This window comes from Magallana gigas, chromosome 1, assembly GCF_963853765.1.
Source record: "Magallana gigas chromosome 1, xbMagGiga1.1, whole genome shotgun sequence".
Classification (NCBI taxonomy): Eukaryota; Metazoa; Mollusca; class Bivalvia; order Ostreida; family Ostreidae; genus Magallana; species Magallana gigas.
In genome coordinates, this window is record NC_088853.1 from 11,856,751 (window position 1) to 11,877,925 (window position 21,175).

At 33.8% G+C, this 21,175-nt stretch overlaps 1 long non-coding RNA gene across 2 annotated transcripts in view; it reads right to left on the reverse strand.

The window, feature by feature from the left end:
* The window catches only part of LOC105319922 (uncharacterized), a 30,546-nt gene that overhangs the window by 8,892 nt on the left and 479 nt on the right, over positions 1-21,175 (reverse strand). Inside the window, exons 2-5 of one of the 2 annotated variants that reach the window (XR_010713450.1) lie at positions 14,033-14,093; positions 12,418-12,508; positions 6,872-7,056; positions 6,035-6,726 (exon numbers count right to left, since the gene is read on the reverse strand). This is a non-coding gene — a long non-coding RNA (uncharacterized lncRNA). Of the gene's footprint in view, positions 1-6,034; positions 6,727-6,871; positions 7,057-12,417; positions 12,509-14,032; positions 14,881-21,175 lie in introns of those variants that run through there. The other variant, XR_010713447.1, reaches the window with a different exon arrangement.

Genomic DNA, 21,175 nt, shown 5'->3' on the forward strand with positions numbered 1-21,175 from the left:
AAAAAGTTATCTAAAATTGAGGAACGTGTCGTCTGACCTTAATTTGATTTAGGCTGTAATGAGAGAGGGAAATACATTCATTTTCATGGACGATCATGAAAAACTTTTAAGGCCTAAAACATATTCAGTTGCAAAACAAGGATATCAAACACTGCTGCCTCAATAGTGAGTTAAACTTTGTAAATATAAATAAAGTTTTTAAAAATGCATATCTTTATAATGTGCATTTTTCCACGAGATATTAGTTAAGGTTACGCGTTATTAGGATAATGGAAATAGAGTAGCTATATGAATTTTTTTTGCATTCGTAAATACAGTATTTAACGTCACTATTGAATTTTGTTTTTTAGCGGAGAAATATGTCTAGCTGACTTTATCGTGGCATATATCGAGGACCTCGGACACATGGGTGCATTTTACCGACGACCTTTGGCAAGTGGTATCAAGTACAGCAAGCAGGTTCTTGGAATAAACAAAATCAAGGGTCTGATAAAAGAAATAATCAAAAACGTTGAACTTGTTGGGAATTTTACAAATCATTCCGGTAAAAGGAACTGTACTACTCAGCTGTATCTAGCGGGCGTCGACGAGCAAGATATCGTGAGCAGAATCGGTCAAAGGTCCGAATCGGCTGTTAGGAAGAATAAACGTACAAATGCCGTTATTCAAGAAAGTATATCGAAGGTTTTGAATCCTCCCAAGAAGACAAAATGTGAGATCGCATTAACCTCCGAGATGGATCTAGATGTATCGTCATTATTAGCAAAACATTCCGACAACGACGAGAAAGGTGACACCTCGAAGTTGTGTTTTTAAGTTCAATATCGTGCTTTAAAAGGTTTGTGTTATTGAAATATGCAAGGAAAGAAACCATTTTTCCATATTTTTGTCAATATTTTTTTTCAGTTGTTTAACTTAATATGATTTATCTGGATACACTGCAGCTGTTATAGCACAGCTAAACCACGGTGTACCAAAAACAAAAAGCCATTTGGCCTAACGGTCACCTGAGTAGCATATAACCCATACACAATCTTTTCGAGGAGTCTCATATATGCATTTAATTAATAAGGTTTCATTCTGGAGTGGAAAATTAGAAATTTGTAATGACAAGCGCCTTCCTGTCTGAAATGTTTCAAACATAACTATGTAACCTATAATTTCTGCCAAAAAACTTAAAGATCTGGTCTACAAAGTTAAGAATTCAGTTTTCCTTTGAGATGTGTGGGAGTAAAGAAGATAATTTTTAACGTTATATGCATTAACACCTATACATCCCTTTTTGGCCCTGCCCTAGAGTCAAAACTCCTACTCCAGGGGACATGAAAATCAAAATTTCAGGAGAAGACTTCCTGGTAAATAAAATTATAAGTCAGTTTTTTATACAGATGTGTGATAATATATAAGAAAAATAGTAAACATTATATGCATTTACACCATAATGTCCCCCCCCCCCCCTTATGTCCTAAATCCCTGACCAAGGGGCCATGAATTTCACAATTTAGGTAGAGGGGTTAGTGGACATCATAACCATGTATTCAGTTTTTTGCCTACATGAAGATTTTTTAAGTACTATATGGCCATAATGGCCCCGCTCTAGAGTCTGAACCCCTAACATAGGTGACAAGAATTTCACAAAATTAGTAGAGGGTTTCATGGACATTATAACCAGGCATTTAGTTTATAACAAATATATATTGAAGTAGAGAAGAGGATTTTCTAATATTTAATGCATTTTTACTATATGACCTTATTGGCCCAACCCTAGAGCCTGACCCCCTGACCCAGGATTCATATTTCACATTTTAGTAGAGGGCTTTATGAACGTCATGTTCATGCATTTAGTTTATTACAGATATATAAGGGAGTAGAGAAGACGATTTTTTAAAGATTTTATACATTTTTACTATATGGGCATATTGGCCCCACCCTAGAACCTGAACCCCTGACCCAGTGGCCATGAATTTTACAATATTGAAAGAGGGCTTCATGGACATCATAATCATGCATATAGATTTAACAAATAATTATGGGAGTAGAGAAGAAGATTTTCTTAAATTTAATACATTTTTTACTATATGGCCCCACCCGAGAGCCTGAACCCCCAACAAAGGGTTAAAGAATTTCACAAATTTAGTAGAGGGCTTCATTGACATCATAATCATGCATTTAGTCTTTTACAAATATATATGGGAGGAGAGAAGAAGATATTCTAGGGTTTAATACATTTTTACTATATGGCCATATTGGCCCAACCCTAGAGCCTGAACCCCTGACCCAGGGGCCATGAATTTCACAATTTTAATAGAGGGCTTCATATACATCATAATCATGCATTTAGATTTAACATCTTTATATAGAAGTAGAAAAGAAGATTTCTTAAAAATTAGATTTAATACATTTTTACTATATGGCCATATTGCCCCCCACCCTAGATCCTGAACCCCTGACCCAGGGTTCATGAATTTCAGTAGATGGCTTCATGGACATCATAATCATTCATTTAGTTTTTAACAAATATATATGAGAGGAGAGAACAAAATTTTCTAAGATTTAATACGTTTTTACTATATGGCCGTATTGGCCCCACCCTAGAGCCTGAACATATGACCCAGAAGCCATAAATATCACAATTTTGGTAGAGGATTTATGGACATCATAACTATGCAACCATTTTTTCCCTAACATGTGTGGGAGTAAAGAAGATTTTTGAAAATTTGTTGGGTTTTTTTTTGGCATATTTGGCCCCACATGTGGTGCCTAGGGGATGGAAGAGCCATAAATTTCACAATTTAGATTCTTCTTGCCATAGAGATGAGATGCCTCACACCAAAAATTTTAACAATCAGCCTTGTAGTTTTTAAAAAGAAGTAAAAAATGTAAATTGTTAACGCACGACGACGGACGAAAACGGATAGCAATAGATCACTTGAGTTTACTCAGGTGACCTAAAAGAACACAAAGGCCATCAAAGCAAAACCATCATAGCAATGATACAACTTAATTTTATAAACTTCGAAATCAATACTAAAATTATTATCAGAATTAATTACCCTGTACTGAAGTTGCATTTTGTAAAATTGTCGGGAGGATCAAACAACAAGGTTTATAAATTTAATACCTAGGGAAAATTGTTCCAAAAAAGCACCTGAAAATAGCACGTAACATATATGTTGAATAATATTCACAAAGAATTCTTAAAAACACACAGATATCATCCATAGAGTGAACAAGGACACATTGACAGACAATGTGGTTTCTGTACTGTTCAAATATTTTATGAGTGGCTGTCATCAAATAATCATATTTTAATCTGTATAAATTCACATAAAAAAAGTTTAATCAACTAAAAGCTCATACAGAAAAGTAAGAAAGTAAGTGCAAGAAAAATGCATAGAGCTTTTCTTTAGAGAAAAGATAGTTATAATCTCTGTGTCATTATAAATAAAGTCCCTAACTTATTTGGTGATATGAATATGTGTAATTACACAATCTAATTGAAACAAGACGTTCTGAATCCGCTTCCGCTTCTCAAATATCCAACAACATTCCATGTATAGTCACGTCAGTGTGACCTTTCAGTTAACCAATGAAATTACTTGTTCCGACTCATTGGATGAGTTCTTGGAACTTCCCGGCTTTTTTTTATCGACATACGTAGATGACCGAGGTGTTCAAAGCGATTAAAAACATAAATGGCGCAGTCCATGACACCGACGAAAACTTGTGTTATATGCGGATTTTCGTTCGTACAGTACGAAAAGACAGCTGATGGGACTGATAACATTCACAAGTAATATCAAAATAAACCGAAACTTAATTCAGAAAGGATGGATTGTATTCGGAAAGTAACCAAAAAATCGGACCTCGATCTCAAGAGAGTAACGCTGGCGTCTGTAGAAAATGCTTATGATAAGTGGAGTCAATTATTAAAGCAGACGAGAAAAACAAAGCTGCCACACATTCATCCATGAGAAATGTGGTAGACCAAGTCTCAGAGAAACTCGGGAAATTAAAGGTAACTATTTTGGAACTATATATTCCGTTCATGATGTGCGTACCGATTTTAATATTACTGTGTTTAGCATAACTTCCGGTTTGTGATACCAAAACGTGGTAAGTTGTTTTATTTACATAGGGTTGGGGATATTCTTTCGAAGCCTTTTTCTGTCGATAAGGTTTTGATATTAAAGCATGTTCAGTGTCATTTTTTTTGTTTTTATCTTGTCTTTGCATGAACGTGAGAATAAGTGATAACAAATGTACAGAGATGAACGTAACCAATATTTGTCAGTATATATTGTTTGCCTACTCTGTCGAATATGCCTTGCTACTGTTTACTTTCTCGTATAACGCTATAATTAACCAATAACCATTTTGTTTTCTAATGAGTGTGTCAATAACATTGCATTAGATGAATACTTAGAAATGCTTAACAGAGATAGTAAAGTTGTTGCATCAGGTCATCAAACAAAAGACAGTATACTCCTGAATTCAAACAAGAGGCCCACGGGCCACATCGCTTACATGAGGAACAGAATGTATGATCAAATCAGCTTAATGGAGTCATTATACAAACTATCTGGACAATATACAATAATACATGCAGATCCTGTATAAATAAAATCTATTCTCATGTTTATAATCATTAGTCCCTTATCTAACAGGATGATTTTATAGTCATATCACATATTGAGTATTGCAGTTCTCAAAAAGATCCTTAACGATACAATTTCTTGTGAGGCTGAAGAATTGTCCGGGGGCGTAAGTCTGAACTCTTAAAAAGAATCATCTTGCTGATTAGTTTCTGAGAAGTAGATTTTTAAAGATTAACTCTATATATTCCTATGTAAAACTTTAACACCCCCCTTTCCAATGTGGCCCCACCCTACCCCCAGGGATCATGATTTCTTTCAACTTTAAATCTACACTACCTTACGATACTTCCACAAGTTTTGGCTTTCCTGACTGATTAGTTTTTTAGAAAGATTTTTAAAGAATAATCTATATAAATTAATGTAAAACTTCGACCCTCCATAGCACCCCACCCTACCCCCAAGATTTTCACAACTTTAAATCTACACTACATGAGGATGCTTCCAAACAATTTTCAGCTTTTCTGGTTTAAGTTTTTTTAAAGATCTACTCTATATATACCTATGTAAAACTTTGAAACCCCCCCTCCCAATTTTGGCTGCACCCATCCCCCCCCTTATTTTTAGGTTTGATTTTGACCTGACCTTCACCTTTGACCTGACCTTGACCTTTAAGCACTGATGTGTTACAAGTATATTTAACATATGCATATCAGATTCATTTATATACTCAATTAGCTATTTCAATCAATATCCCCCTCCCTTATTTTTGACCTTTGACCTCTAAGACCTGACGTGTTCTAAGTATATGCAACATATATATCAGATTCAGTTGTATATACAATACCCCCCCCCCCCCCCCCCTCCTTTTTCCCTTCATTTTTACAAGGATTGAATTCTTAAATGAACTTGATCCTCGATATTTGAATTTGAAATTTAATATTTCTATTTAAAAAAACAACTAACAAAGTGTTACAATCGTTTATCAGAATTTTTTTGATGATGATATATACATTAGTATATGGTCATTTAATCATCATCTTGAAAATGGCAATTTTTTAGAATTTAATATTTTGATTAGTCAATCTCATTTAAATTTCTAGTCAATTTTTAATGGTGGGTATGCTGAATGCATATGATGATATTATGATTACATATCTTTAATAGATGTAACAGGTGATATTTGTATGGAATGTTGTGGGGGCTTTTTGTGGAGGGGGGGGGGGTGTTTCATATGGAATGAATTGAGTTTTAGCCTTGGCCTATTGCTATGTTTTAATAGTTAAAGTGTTTGAACTAAATTATTATAACATGTTATTGAAATATAGGTCAAATATCGCAATAAATTTCACGTTATTACTAATACATATTACCATTATTTACTCTATTCTTGGTCTAAAAATCGTAATAAACTTGTGGGTTTTGCCATGAGTACATACCTGGCAAATTTGACCTAGACGCCGATGTGGTTTTTGGTTGTTGTACAGGATTTGATGAAGACGTCATATTGATGAATTGGTTTGCCGTCGCCGGTGTAGTGGGGCTGCCCAGCATCATCGGTGGAGGGTTGTGTATGAACAAAAGTTTAATCGAATCTGTGTGTTGCGTGTGCACACACACAAACGGGTTCAATGCTATCACAAAAGATGCACACCATGCAAAAGGGTGAACAGTCCATCGCTTTATAGAACATGACTTGTTCCACAGCGCCGTTACATACCAAAATGTATGTGTTGTACCTGGCGTTCTCCTCCTCAAACAGAAAGTACCATTGTGGTATGTCCAGAAAATAACGCAGATGATGTTGGTCCGCCATTTTGAAAACGAGAAAACGTTCAGTCTAAACGGAAAAATTCAACTGGGTAGAGATGGTCTAACGTTGATAGTTTCTAATGCCACATAAAAGGCGAGATGATGACTTAGAAAGGTCTTATTCAGTAATTTTCACTTTAAAATTGACTGTTAAATTTACAAGTATTCAAAATTGATAAAATACATTGCGTGGATCGGTCTCTTCGAAATGTTTTTCAAATTTGACGCCGAGCGGGTAAATAATCCCAAATTATGCGTTCATCTGATTGGTCAATATTTGAAAATGCTTAATAGCTTTCTTTCATTGGTTGACATCTTCCTAATTTGAATAAGTTAGTTACATATATTGTGTATGTGCATGTTACATGTATGGTGGACAACAAATATAAATAATGGATAGGACTTTCAAATTCAATAAATGTGATATTATAATCTTATCAGTATGAATTATCATGTAATCTTACACAGCAAAAGGAATTTGTACTTCACTCCTGCTGGTATCTTTTCTCCTTCGAGAACTGTTGATGGGTCGATGGGCTTCCCACACTGCTCACATGTTGTCCTTTTGATGAGACCAATGAAAGCACCCAAACCAACAACAAATCTCCTTTCTATTAGAAGAGCGAATTCATCTTCATAGTTCTTTTTTCTAAAAATATCGATACAATTTTGCATATAATTATGTTACTTATAATACTAGTAACAAAACATGCAAAACAAAATTTACTGAAAAAATTTCATTATGATTTTTTTTGTTCTTAATTCAGTGCTATGTATAATCAATTGAATATGCAAATATGTACACATTAATGCTAAGTCCAGGTGACTACATCATCTATATTGATAGATATTAGTAGTTTATACCATGTTTCATTCCACATTTCACTTCTATCTTAATCCTCCTCCTCGAGCTCCTCTTTCAATAACTCCTACACCAAACATCACTCTTGTCAAATAAATGACTTTTTCATTATTATCCTTGAGGGATTATAAATCATAGCAACATCTCAAAATAGCCGAAGAAATAGTAGCGCCTGGACTTCCAAGCGGTCAACGGTTATCTAAAGCACACGATTCGCGTCTTACATATATATGACAAGAACTGTTTTACGTATATGCTAGAAAAGTTTCTTCATCTTCAAGTGGTTAAATTTAACGATACATTGTAAATCACAGGATGAATGACAATCTTTAAGTCCTCCTTAAAGATAGCTTAAAGGTGTTTAAAGGTAGCTTAAAGACGATCTTTAAGCCACCTTTAAGCTACCTTTAAGCTATATGTATTGCTTAAAGGTGGCTTAAAGAAAGCGTAAAGATGGCTTAAAGGCAGCTTAAAGACTATCTTTAAGCCACCTTTAAGCCACCTTTAAGGACAACTTATAGGTCCTTAATGTCCAAACGTCTTTAAGCCACCTTTAAGCTACCTTTAAGCCACCTTTAAGCCATTAAAAAAAAAATTAATTCAATATTGTGCTTAATTTCCAACAAAATGTATTAACTTTATGAAAGAAAAGGTATTAAAACGGTTTTTGTTCTAGAAAGAAAAATGAAAAAAAAACACCAAAAAAAAAACCGGCCGCGGTGAGAATTGAACCCGGGACCCTTAGTTTACTAGCATCACCACACATCCTCTGCGCCACGGCAACTTAAATATTTCTAAGGGTTTTTATATTCTATATATCAGTGGATATTGAATCACTGTATTGAATGTGTTTACTTGAAAAGATTTTGACAAACCATTCAGTTTGTAACAATCAATTATATCTAATTTATAAATTACATGCATGCATGTATTTAGAATGAAATACGGAACTTGGTCTTCAGTGAACAAAAATATATTATACCTAAATGGAAACCGTTAGGTTCACTATAGTAGGCTTTCTTAGTTAATAAATTTAAACAGAGTAGATATACGTAATTCATCTAATTTATAGCTATAAAAATGTAAGAAAGAAAATGAAATCATTTCTTTTATTAAATGCATTGATACTATTAGGGTATTTGTTCAATTTCCCGCAATTTCCCGGTTTTCATGATCGCGGCGCCGTTCCAATATGTTTAAATATTTACATGTAATTGTATGTACATGATTTTTAAACTATCAATTCTATAACGAACAAAATTACCAATTACCGGTGACGTATTTACTGCATGTGGCAATTGCAAATGACTTGTACATACAATTGTATGATGTGCCAGGCCGGGTATATTTGACATATTTACCCTTATACATATATTTAAATAATCAACCCCTATTTATGATCACCGGTACATTAATTAATTAGCCTCAAGATTTTACTCTTACATACATGTATCGTTAATTTGTAGACGTAACATATTTGAAACCCAGAGCTAGGAAATAATACTTTGAAAATGAATTACAAATGTAAATTAACTTTTATTCACTAGACTTATCGTATACTCGTACATACTAAGATTCAACGCCTTTAGAAACCCTGACGTGCACCTGGGCACACGACACACCTGTTGTGTATATCTTGTATATTCTGTGTTAGTTCCAGGGGTTTTCTTAAGTTGGACAAACAATAGACTTTAATTAGATATACACAAACATGCACCTGGGCACACGACACAACTGTTGTGTATATCTTGTATATTCTGTGTTAGTTCCAGGGGTTTTCTTAAGTTGGACAAACAATAGACTCTAATTAGATATACACAAACGAACAAAACTATGTCTAGACAAACAAAGCAGTAATATCCTGCCCGATATAACATAGGCAGTTGAGAGTCTTTTCATCTTTAACATGTATCTAGCATATCTAGGGTTAGAAATAATGAAAATTGAAAAAAAAAAATACAAACCTTAAACCGATTAACAAATTAAATCATGCATTTTTGGTTCATTATCTTTATTTTGTTTAATAACCAGATGAACTGAGAGAGAGAGAGAGAGAGAGAGAGAGAGAGAGATTTTTTTCACCGATCAATTTATAATAGGAAACAAACATACTTTAATTAGTTTTATGCACATATTAAGATACAGAGACTGCGCTCATCCCTAAAATAATTTTGAAACCCCCAAAAAATTATAAAGAATTTTATAACGGCAATCTGTGTCCATCGGAGCGGTGCTGATGATAGCGATCTGTGTTTAATGGAGCGACGATTAAAACCGCCTGGAACCCCCCCCCCCTTCCTTGGAAATTATATTATCACTCGGATGACCCCCTCCCATCTCTATAAAAGAGCTTTTGCATTTAATATATGTTTTTATTGTTCAGCTTGATCAATATTGACTTAAAGGCCACTTAAAGACAGTGTAAAGGCAGTGTAAAGAGAGCGTAAATGCCACTTAAAGATGCTTAAAGGTGGCTTAAAGGTGGCTTAAAGGTAGCTTAAAGAAGTTTGGACATTAAGGACCTATAAGCACTTGCTTAAAGGTGACTTAAAGGCGGCTTAAAGGTTGTATAGCCTTTAAGCTCCTTTAAGTCACCTTTAAGCCACCTTTAAGGACTTGCTTAAAGATGGTTTTTCGCCCTGTGAATAAAAAAAAGCGTTCAAAAAATAGTAAGTGATATATTCCAAATCAGAAGCACGTCAGACATAGATCAAGGTGGATTTGTAAATCTTGAATATTATTGAATTGTACAATTATTTTTTATTGATTAAGATCAACACTAACACTTCACAAAGATTAAAGATTTAGTCATAAATGCTTTTTCGGTTTTAATGTTTAAAATACTTCAATGGGGCATTCTAATTAGGCAGCAACGTTTGAGTGCCATTTGTAGAGTTAAAAAACTTACAAATATTTGCCATGATAACAAAGCCTTTTTTTATGTAATGTTGAAGTGAACAATTCCAATTCTAGACCTAAAATGTTTATGTTAAACGTTATGAACTGTTTATCTATGATATTAGAAGATAAAGGAATCAGCTTGACAATATTGGAATATTGAACCTGAGTAAACAAAAATTGGACACGAACCTTGTTTACATGACACATACTTGTGAGCTCTGTATGTAGCTTAAAGCACCAGAAAGCATGAAGATGAACATTTACATTCATGAACTAGTTTTATTTGATAATGTTTAAATTTAAAGGCATGCATAATTGAGTAATCAATATCTGTGTCTGATTCAATCAAATGTTCAGTATCATCATAAACTTCAGTAGAATCACTGTCTGTGTCACTGTCTAAGACTGATGGTTCATCTTTTATCATTTTTTCAAGAGCAAATGTATCTTTATGACAGTCATCACATTTGCACAACAGCATACATCTGTCACAACACATGTGGTGTGGATCTGTTATTGTAAGTTCACTTTCCTTCACAAAAGGTTTCAACATTTTTCTTCTACAAGTTTGTGAATTGTAAACATCCTTTACCTCCTGCTCTACTTTTCTTAAGTGGTATGAATTGTTAACGAGTAAAGCAAGAGCACGATTTCTATCCCGACCGGCACGGCAAATATCCTGATCTACTTCCACTAGCTGTTTGGTATTTTTAAAAGCATTTCCACTTGGTCTTTCATGAGGAAAATTAATGGACAGCAAACGATGATCTTCTTTGGCTCTCTTTCCACCGTTCTCTGTTGTGGAGTCGCAACAATTTGATAAGGTAAACTCTTCGCGTAGCCTGTTGGTAACACGGCCAAACAGTCCTTGCCATCCACAATACACTATAATATCTCTTTCTGTTCTTGTTTAAGCTTTTTAACATTGAGTAACTTCTTCGGACGCTATTTTGAAACTTCAACCGATTTGATTTTAGGAAACACGAAGCTGATTGGATAATTTTGAAATGTTTATTCTTACCGTATAACAGGTATTTTCTGCGGCTTGAAATTTTTGCGGTTTAACCCCTAAAAAGTATCAAATTATATTCTGCGTTTTCAATTTCTGCGGTTACATTAGACCGCAAAAAATACATATGTTTACCGGATTTGCCTTAGGGAACGTAAACTAGAGAACCTTACAATATTGTAGCGTTTTTATTTCAATTTCAATTTTTTATTTCAAAGTCTTATTTTCTTTTTCTGTTTGTAAGGTCGCGTTTATATGAATCTCTAAAATATCTTGTTGTGGACTCTTTTAATTCTGAATTATCGGCTTTGAATTTTCTCTTAGCTGCGGCAGGTCCATGTTCAGCGGCGCAGATCCCGATTATGGCTCGGTCCCTGGGTGAATAGGTCGAATATGAACCACGTTTTTTGCTCGAATTTGGCGTTGTAAATTTATCCATTGTGTTACACTCTTGGATCGATCTAGGGGATAAACTTGCCGATAACTGTCTGTTAGGATTTGGAAGAATACTTCCGCGCTTTACATATCCTTACCGCGTTCACGGTGAATGAGAACCAACTCTCAAATGTTTTACAAGTCTACTAAATACTGCTTGTGAACTTTTCTTAGATCATTTTTATTTCATACTCGACTAAACACACAGTCCATATATCTGTTCAGTTATAATTGATATCACACAGGTAACATGAGATAATTAGGTGTGAAATACGACGCAGAGCCCCATAATAACGGACTGATCACGTTTGAAAATTATAGCTTGTATTTTAAATAGTGTCAAAATTAGTGATTTTTTTAAAGAATATTTTGCGTTTTGAATTTTTGCGGATTTTTCTTCTCCGCAAAATACCGCAGAAAATAAACAACCGCAGAAAATACCCGTTATACGGTATTTAAGAGGTCACACTGACGGGACCCTACATGGGATGTTGTTAGATGTTTGAGAAGCGGTAGCGGATTCAGAACGTCTAATTTCAATTAGATTGTGTAATTGCAGTTCATGTATTGCACTCACACAGAGAATATGTAATGCCCGGTCTATCTTAGCATCTGCGAATATTGTATGACACACAACCCTTAAGCAAACAGAAATTGTGATAGTAAATAATGGTTATAAGATCCATTCTCCCAATAAGTTTACTAAATCAAATCTAAAATAATATCAACATCAAAATATATTATCTTAATTTTAAAACACATTGAGGAAAAGATATACATATTAACATTAATAAGCTTCCTACCTGTAAGAAGCACCATGAGTTGTAGTAAAATACAAATGAAGCTACTGCCTCCATAAAATGGTGTGGAAATCCATTTTCCTGGGTAGCCATTCTAAAAATAATATACATAAGGAAATACATGTACATGTGTTGCCTGAACATGAATAAGTATACATCAACTACAGGGATGGGGTAATCATAGTCAGTAATCGTAATCAGCTGTAATCGATTACAGGTTGTGGGTAATCATGAATAATCAGCAATCATCCATTTTTCTGATTACAAGTAATCGTAATTTAATCGATTACTCTGTGAAAAAGTCCTGTAATCATGATTAATTTTTGATTACTTTTATGATTACAATGGCAAATTTCAATAGGTTGAATTCATTATTCATTGGATCTTATATTTAGTGAATAAGGTTCAGTCTTAAAGTTGGCCAGTATTCCTTTTTTGCCCTTGGGCATGTTTAAATTCATGTCCAGTCTCGATACAATGAGTTTGCTAATCAACAGTCCTTGCTTTTAGGCGCATTAGAAAAAAGTTCACATACTGTGCTTATTTAATTTCTGATCTTCAGACCAGATAGATGCAGGCTAAATGACTCTACATTTAAAATGTTAATGATGATAAAATGCAATGAAAAGGCTTGTAAATAATGCAACAATTTACAAAATACATTGATACCAGAATAAAAATTATTGTATAAATGTATAATAAATTGAATATGCAAATATGTACACATTATTGCTAAGTCCAGGTGACTACATCATCTATATTGATAGATATTAGTAGTTTATACCATGTTTCATTCCACATTTCACTTCTATCTTTATCCTCCTCCTCGAGCTCCTCTTTCAATAATTCCTAAACCAAACATCTCTCTTATCAAATCAATGACTTCTTCATTATTATGCTTGAGGGAATATATAACATATCAACATCTCAAAATAGCCTGTTGCCCAGAAATTACTTAAAAGACCTTAACTATTTTCTCAATTTTTTTGATAACTTTCATTTAGTCAACTTAAAAATCTTGATTATCAGGCATCCTGAGATTAGCAATAAGTATATATTTTGTTTGCTCGTAATAATGAGACTACTCCTCATGAAGAAGAGGAACAGGCATCCTGAGATTGGTACGAAGTTATATTTTGTTTGCGTGTAATAATGAGACTACTCCCCATGAGAAGAGGAACATGCATCCTGAGACTAGTACTAAGATATATTTTGTTTGCGTGTAATAATGAGACTACTTCTCATGAGAAGAGGAACAGGCATCCTGAGATTAGTATTAAGTTTTATTGTGTCTTCATGCATAATGAGACTACTCCTCATGAAAAAAGGAACAAAGACATTTTTATAACTGAAACATCATCAAGCACATTAAAATCTTTTTACAAGTTTCACATGTAACATTTTAATTTGTCAACTTTAAAAAGATATTTAAAAAAAGGAGTCCTGTAAGAGGATGGATGAAATATGATGACAGATGAGACCTGGAATGATGAAGGCCCCTGTGAATATCTATACTAGTGTTCTGATCTACCAATTGAATTATTTACATGTAGTTATCAATAAATTGTTAAACCAATGTTTGCACTAATAATATTTAGCTTATTTTTATGATATATACCTCTCAGCTATAACTATGTTCATCAATCTCCATATTCTCTACACGTTGATCTTCCATGTTCCTACAACAAATGACAGTATACGATGTCCAAATGAAAATCATTAGAAATATACTGGCATAGGACCCAAGGCCGTAAAAGCCATATATATTATATTACGTATACAAAAGGTCAATCAATTAGCACATCACATAAAACATCAAGCGACATAAATAACAGTTTTATTTATGTCTCTGTTTCAACTGAAATGTGAAGACGACTATGTACCGCCAATAAAACGATGTGGGCAGAATGAAAGCAAATTATTAACCGTGTGAATCGCGTAAATGAGATGAGATAACATATCCTCCATTAGTTTCAAACCAAATAAGAAAAGAGGTTAAAATTTCATTGACTATGCAATCGATTTCACACTAACAATACATAAAAAAGTTATATGTAACTTATCTTTTTGAGTTAGAGACTTCAAAGAAATACCCATGCTTATAAACTACTTTTCCCCAGATCGAACTTTCTGTTTAGGAATACCGGTATTGCGCAGCGCTCACTTTATAGTAGTTCGAGCACGGATAATGGATGCAAGACGTGGTCGTTTTTAAAATCCAATAAAAATGTGGGGATAGTATATAAGATATAAAGGAAAAGTGTCGTAAACGCTCCTTACTTTGATATTGTATTTGGATGCTGCAACTATGCTCGCTATCTTCTGTACCGCCAGGAAACCACGCAATATGTATCTTTTTCTATAACTGAGTCCACTTATGAACGAGACCGTGATCGAAAGGATGCGAAATTGCCAGTGTATATCTTTATAACACTTTGTCTGCACGAAATTTATGCTATTTTGTGGATAAGAGTGGTACTCCTTTATTATTATTTTTTTTTGGAAGGGGGGGGGTGATGTGGTGGTGTTTAATTCGGAATTTCTGTGACTCTACTTGTGACACGTACTCCCCGAGATGTTTACGTCTTAAGTCAGTCATGCATAGCTAACTTTTACAGTAACCACCGATTTTAGAACTCTAAGCGGTATTGAACCTTCTAACTGGCTATTTAAATCGCAGTGCATCAGCTTTAAATATGTGTCTTTTTAAATCCTTTTAGACGGTTCAATGGAATTTGAAGAAGTGTTTAGAAATGATCGAAAAGAATAAGTATCGAAATAGCGTGAGGTGTATTTTAACGGAAGACCTCTTGTTGCTCGCAGCGAGCGTCTAGTTATTATTATCATATACATTTCTTATTATATAAAAAACAGCCATATATAATTTATATCAAATTATTCCACAGCGCTGTACATATAAAAGTTATTGGCATAAAAGATAAGAACATAAATAATAAACCTAAATACACTTAATAAAAAACTACATAGTACATATATAAAACTAATTTTTGTTTCAATATAAAAATCAATGCTGTACTATCTCCGTACACAATTATCTCCGTACACAATTCAAAAAAGTTTAAAATGCGTAAATACTTAAGAATAGTCTGGATAAGCCTTGCTAAAAAAGATAAGTGTTCAATATTTTTTTAAAACGAATAAAATTTCCCTCTCTTCTAAGATTTTGGGGACGGCTGTTCCAAAATGTAGAACTGGCCACGTCGAACCGCCTGTCACCATACGACCTAGTCCCCGCACGCGACTGAACAAGGACATAGAGCTCTTTGTGCGCACAGACGTTTTTGGCTTGTAGACCTGGATAAGTTTTTGTATAAACAATGGCGATGCTCAGTGTAAGGCTTTTAAAAGTCTGTAGAATCAGTTTGTATTGAATTCGCTGCTCGATTGGAAGTGCGTGTAACTTGACCAACCCAGGTGATATGTGGTCATGTTTCCTAGTACGCGTTATATTCCTCGCAGCTGTGTTTGGAATCCTTTGAAATCTTGACAAGGAACTGATACATAAACCGTGTAGTAAAGCATTGCCGTAGTCTAAACGATAGGTCACAAGAAAACATATCAGGGTTTTTCTTATATTATGGATCGAAAGCGACCAATGTTTCGTAGTTGGTGGTGACATGATTTGTAGTAAAGCATTGCCGTAGTCTAAACGATAGGTCACAAGTAAACATATCAGGGTTTTTCTGATATTATGGGTCGAAAGCGACCAATGTTTCGTAGTTGGTGGTGACATGATTTTGTGATGTGTCGAACCTGGTGATCCATGTTCAGTACCGAATCAAAATTGACACCTATTTTTTTTACAATTTATGAGACGTTAATTTTGTTGCCGTCAGAATTGATGCTGAGTTCTTTGAAGTAATTAATTTTGTGTTTTGGAGCGAAAACAATTGACCAAGATAACCTCGCGCAATCTTTCAACGTTATCATCGGTGTCTTGTTGCAATGCAAAAATACTGTAAACGGATTAAAGGTTATTCAGGTCCAATCAAGGGTGTAAATAGATTTACCCTGTGTTGTATTCCCCACACCCTGAGACCGCAAAGTAAGTCTCCGTACACCCTTGATTGGGTCTGAATTACGAATTAACTTCATGTGTGATAAAAAAAAAATCAATTTTAATATTTAATACTGTTTTACCAGACTGTGTGCTTTGCAACTTGAAAATCAATTAATATTAAAGAGTTGTAATTGAAATAGTGCAAAAAGTCATTAATTCGTACCAATAGAACTAAAAATAGAGATGTTGGCATGTATTCATTGAGCGATGCATTGTTTTGTGCAAAGATTTATCGGTGCATTTGCATTGTGGGGTCACATTTTATTTACACCCGGTTCTAGCAGGTAATACGGAAATTTACAACAGGCTTGTTAACCAGTCAGATCCCGCGTTATAAGCCACTTTGGAAATAATATTTTATATCTGCTGGTGGTAATTCAATATAAGAGAACAATAGTCCAATTGCATACCACTCCTTCAACTTCATGTTAAGCTGCGAGGGGCATTTGTATATGTAGAAAACAAACCCACGCACTACGATAGTTTTGGATAACATAAGTCAATTATGAACATCACAACCGTTACTGAAAACACATTCTAAATTTTTAAAACATTAATTTAGATCTAAATTTTTAACAGGTGTGTGTCACATTTTTACACAAACTTTATGTCCCTACAAGTTAAATGTTAAATTACGAAATTGTTAATAATGTTTTATATTTAGGAATATTTAGGAATATATATATTCACTGTCTTAACGACTGGCTTAACATTTTTTCAATTTGTTTTTATTTCATTTTTGAACAAAAATATTTTATATTGTTTGGTATTCCATCATTGAACAAAGTAATTTGTATAAAAATATCATCATAGATAGTGAAAGCTTGTAACTGACTTGAGTGTTCAATGATATAGCTACAAACGTCTCCTCAATAAAACTAACACATGATTTGCGCTTTTACAGGTCGACATTGACCTTTAAAAATTAGGTCAGTGCATTGCAAGCTAAAGGAAAATGGAGTACAAAGAGGTGAGACGATTGTGAAGGGTATAATTAGACTAGGCTGGTGGAGTACAAAGAGGTGAAACGATTGTGAAGGGTATAATTAGACTAGGCTGGTGGTCCCGACGGTATAGGAACAAAGATTGTTTAAAAATGAAATTCTGATTGTAAAATAAGAATAGCGAATCCTTACACAATGTAAATTAGTTTAATAAAAATTAATTAGTTAATTGATTAATTAATTAGACAAAACTGCGTTCTCATTTCTCATACATTGATAAACAAAATGCTTGTCAATATTTTGCGTGTAATATCAATTGTTGCAAATCAACAGTGGTATTATAATATTGAAAACCCTCATTTACCCCCCCCCCCCCCCCCTTCTTTAGTTGCTAATAATTTTATGGGTGATTGTTTACAAAATAAATATAAATTCCTATGTTTAAAAAAAAAATCTTTCTCAGTCAACCTATTTTATAAAACAAGACGTTAATGTACACTAAATGTTAAAACTACCTGTGCAATAAAAAGCAATCATAAATGTTTCATAGGTTAGTTAACGGGGTGGACGTTTTGAAAGTTAAAACAACAAGGAATTCATGGGGTAGTGTTGTTAAACATGATACTTCTGTACGGTTGATTTTCTTTGTCGAAAAAGAGGTTGACGAACTCGACCAAAAAATAAAAGAAACCTTTGCCATGGAGAAAAAAAATACAAGGACATTGTTGAACTAAATATCAAGGAAAAATATAAATATCTAGTAATAAAGATAACGGCCTTGTTACAATTGGTTTTTGTCCATTGAAACAACCCCGAATATATTCTTAAAGAAGACGACGATGTATTCTTAAATTCTTATCTCTTAATAAATTATCTGAAAAAAAATTAAACCGGTGAATTCGATTATTGGATGTCAAGTCACAATCGGGACCGTGAACAGAAACAAGCTTTTAAAATATTACATCTCAAAAGAGGAATATAAATCAAATAATTTACCACATTACTTTGGCGGCCCAGCATATGTCATATCCGGAGATATTCTTGGCAAGCTTGTCCTGGCTTCGAACAAATTGCCACCTATATTTATTGAGGATGTGTACATAACTGGAATGTGTACAGAATATATAGGTGTCCTTGTAGTTAGACATCCGGGATTCAGCTGCATTGTCAGAGGTGAAGAACCGTGTAGCGGACACTTCTGGAACTTAACTACATGGCACCCTTATTCATCGAGGAAAATAAAACGCATGTGGATGCAATATAATGATAATATCACGAGTAGAAAATCCTTAAAGTAGTATAAAAGTGTCACAAACATGTGATGAAATTCAATTTTGATCTGTAAATATTTTGATTTTTTTAGTTTTAGGATAAATATCTATTGCAATTATATTATTAACATAGAGGATGTCCAATTTTTTTTTTTAATTTGATGTTTTTTTTATTAATTTTATGTATATGTTTATACATTTTTGTATGTAATGTTTGGAAATTGCATTGTTACCAAAAAAGTAACAAAAAATGTGTTATATTATGTCAAACACTTGGTGCGGGCAATACTGACTAATACCAGCATTCAGTTTTGTTTGTCTGTGTTATACATTTGTTTATTTATAGCCTGAGTACCAGTGTCAGTGAAATATCTTACTGCACATGGGTTAGGAATACATATTGAATGACTGAGGCAGCGGCATTTAATAAAGGTTTCAACAGAAATATTTCTCTAAAAAAAATAATAAACATTTATCTAATAAAAACGAAGTTATCTGAAGCGTTTCTGTGGAGGTTGCTTAAGAAAAGGGGTATCTACTGTGAATCGGGTTTTAAAAAAAAATGATAAGCATTTTAAAAGGAAAGACTTCATCTTTTCTATTCATTGTTTCATTAGAAAGGTCTGTGGTGTGCGGATATGTCGACAGGTGAAATTTAATCTTTCATAACACCTGATTCTACTCATAATTATTCCTCAGGTTTGAGTTAGCGCTGCTTACAATGTCATTTGTGTCCACATTCTTCGTTATTTGAACATGCGAGTTGACATGACAAACTTCTTATGGATATTTATCACGAACAATCTTTTTTCAATTCGAAAATTATTCGGAATACCTCGCACAATCTTTCAATGTAATTATCCGACTATTATTATGTCGCTTGCAATGCAAATACCGTATACGTAATATAAATTTATATTAGCAGGTGGTATGACAGTTTAAAGAGGCAACATTAGACCCATTGCGTACAACATCTCGCACTTATGTGAAGCTGGGAAATGAGGGGGAGTTTCATCCGTAGAAAACAACCCCACAGGCTAATTTTTGCTAACATTAATCAAATAGTAACTAGTAATCAAATTAGTAACAGTTACAATCAATATACTGAAATTACTAATAGACGGAGGCATCATTTCTGAACCAATTAAAATATAACTAAATGCATAAGGTTTTTTTTCCCTCTAAAATTGTAAGGTTAACAAATTTCGGAATTTGGAGCCTTTGAGAAACCAAATGCTTCAGTATTGAAACTAATTTGAGATCCTAACGTCTTGTTCATATATTAAATATAAACGAATAACAATTTCATCTTCGCACGTGTTGTAAAACCTCTGATGGAAGGTAATATAATACCAATCTTGCAAGACGGTCGTTCTTTTTTCTTTTGCAAAACATATGATTCGATTGTAGAGACTGACCAAATATATTTCTTAGCATTTCCAAAAATTAAGAAAATGAAATATATTGAAGAAACACTACAGCTCATTTTGCGAAAGCCATGAAATGATTTTTTTTAACTTTGCAAAAATAATGCCTTTATTTTAAATTTAAACATTCGCAATATACCGTTAAATTTATTGACTTTGACGACCAAAACAGTTAATTTTGCTAGCTCAGGTTTTGATCAACAAAAAATTTTCACCATACGGCCACATTGGCCCCAGCATGTATCCCTGACTCAGAGACCAGTAATTTCACAATTTGGGTAAAAGTTTTCATGAACATTATAACCAAACACTTAGTTTTTTGTTCAAATGTGTGGGAGAAGATAATATGTTTGAAAATTTGCCTTTTTGCATATTTGGCCCGCCAATCAGGCCCTGGTGTTGATAAATTCCTGAATTTCATAATTTAGATCTTCTTGTCATAAAGATGCTTTAACCAAAACAATTGGTCTTATAGTTTTCAAGAAGAATTTTTTATAAACGCACAACACAAAGACGCACGACGACGGACGAAGACCTATGGCAATAGGTCACCGTGAGTGACTCAGGTTACCTAAAAAGGATTGGATTGTTAATTATCTAGAGTTAAATGTACATACAAGGAGAAAAAGAATATGTGCATATTTTTTTTATCAAGCAAATTTTAATGTTATGGGACAAACTATATATATATAACATATACTATAAAAATACCGGTATACATTTACATCTACCAAACATAATTTTCTCTATTTCTTACGGAAACTTAGAGTTAATTCATAGCTCTATAAAGACAGCCAGACTGAAACCTACACGCCCTATTTATCGATTGGTTGAAATCTACAGCGGCTGAAAGTGACAGGACTGAAATTGACCCGCCCTGTTTATCGATTGGTCTGAACCTACAGCGACCTTTGTAAAATTCCCGACTGCACGAAATAATCATGACGATGCCAGACTTAAAGTCTCACAGGAGACGATTTGGCTGTTTCTTTTAGCTAACGTACTTTTGTACATTAACAGTAATTTAGTGAATTTTAC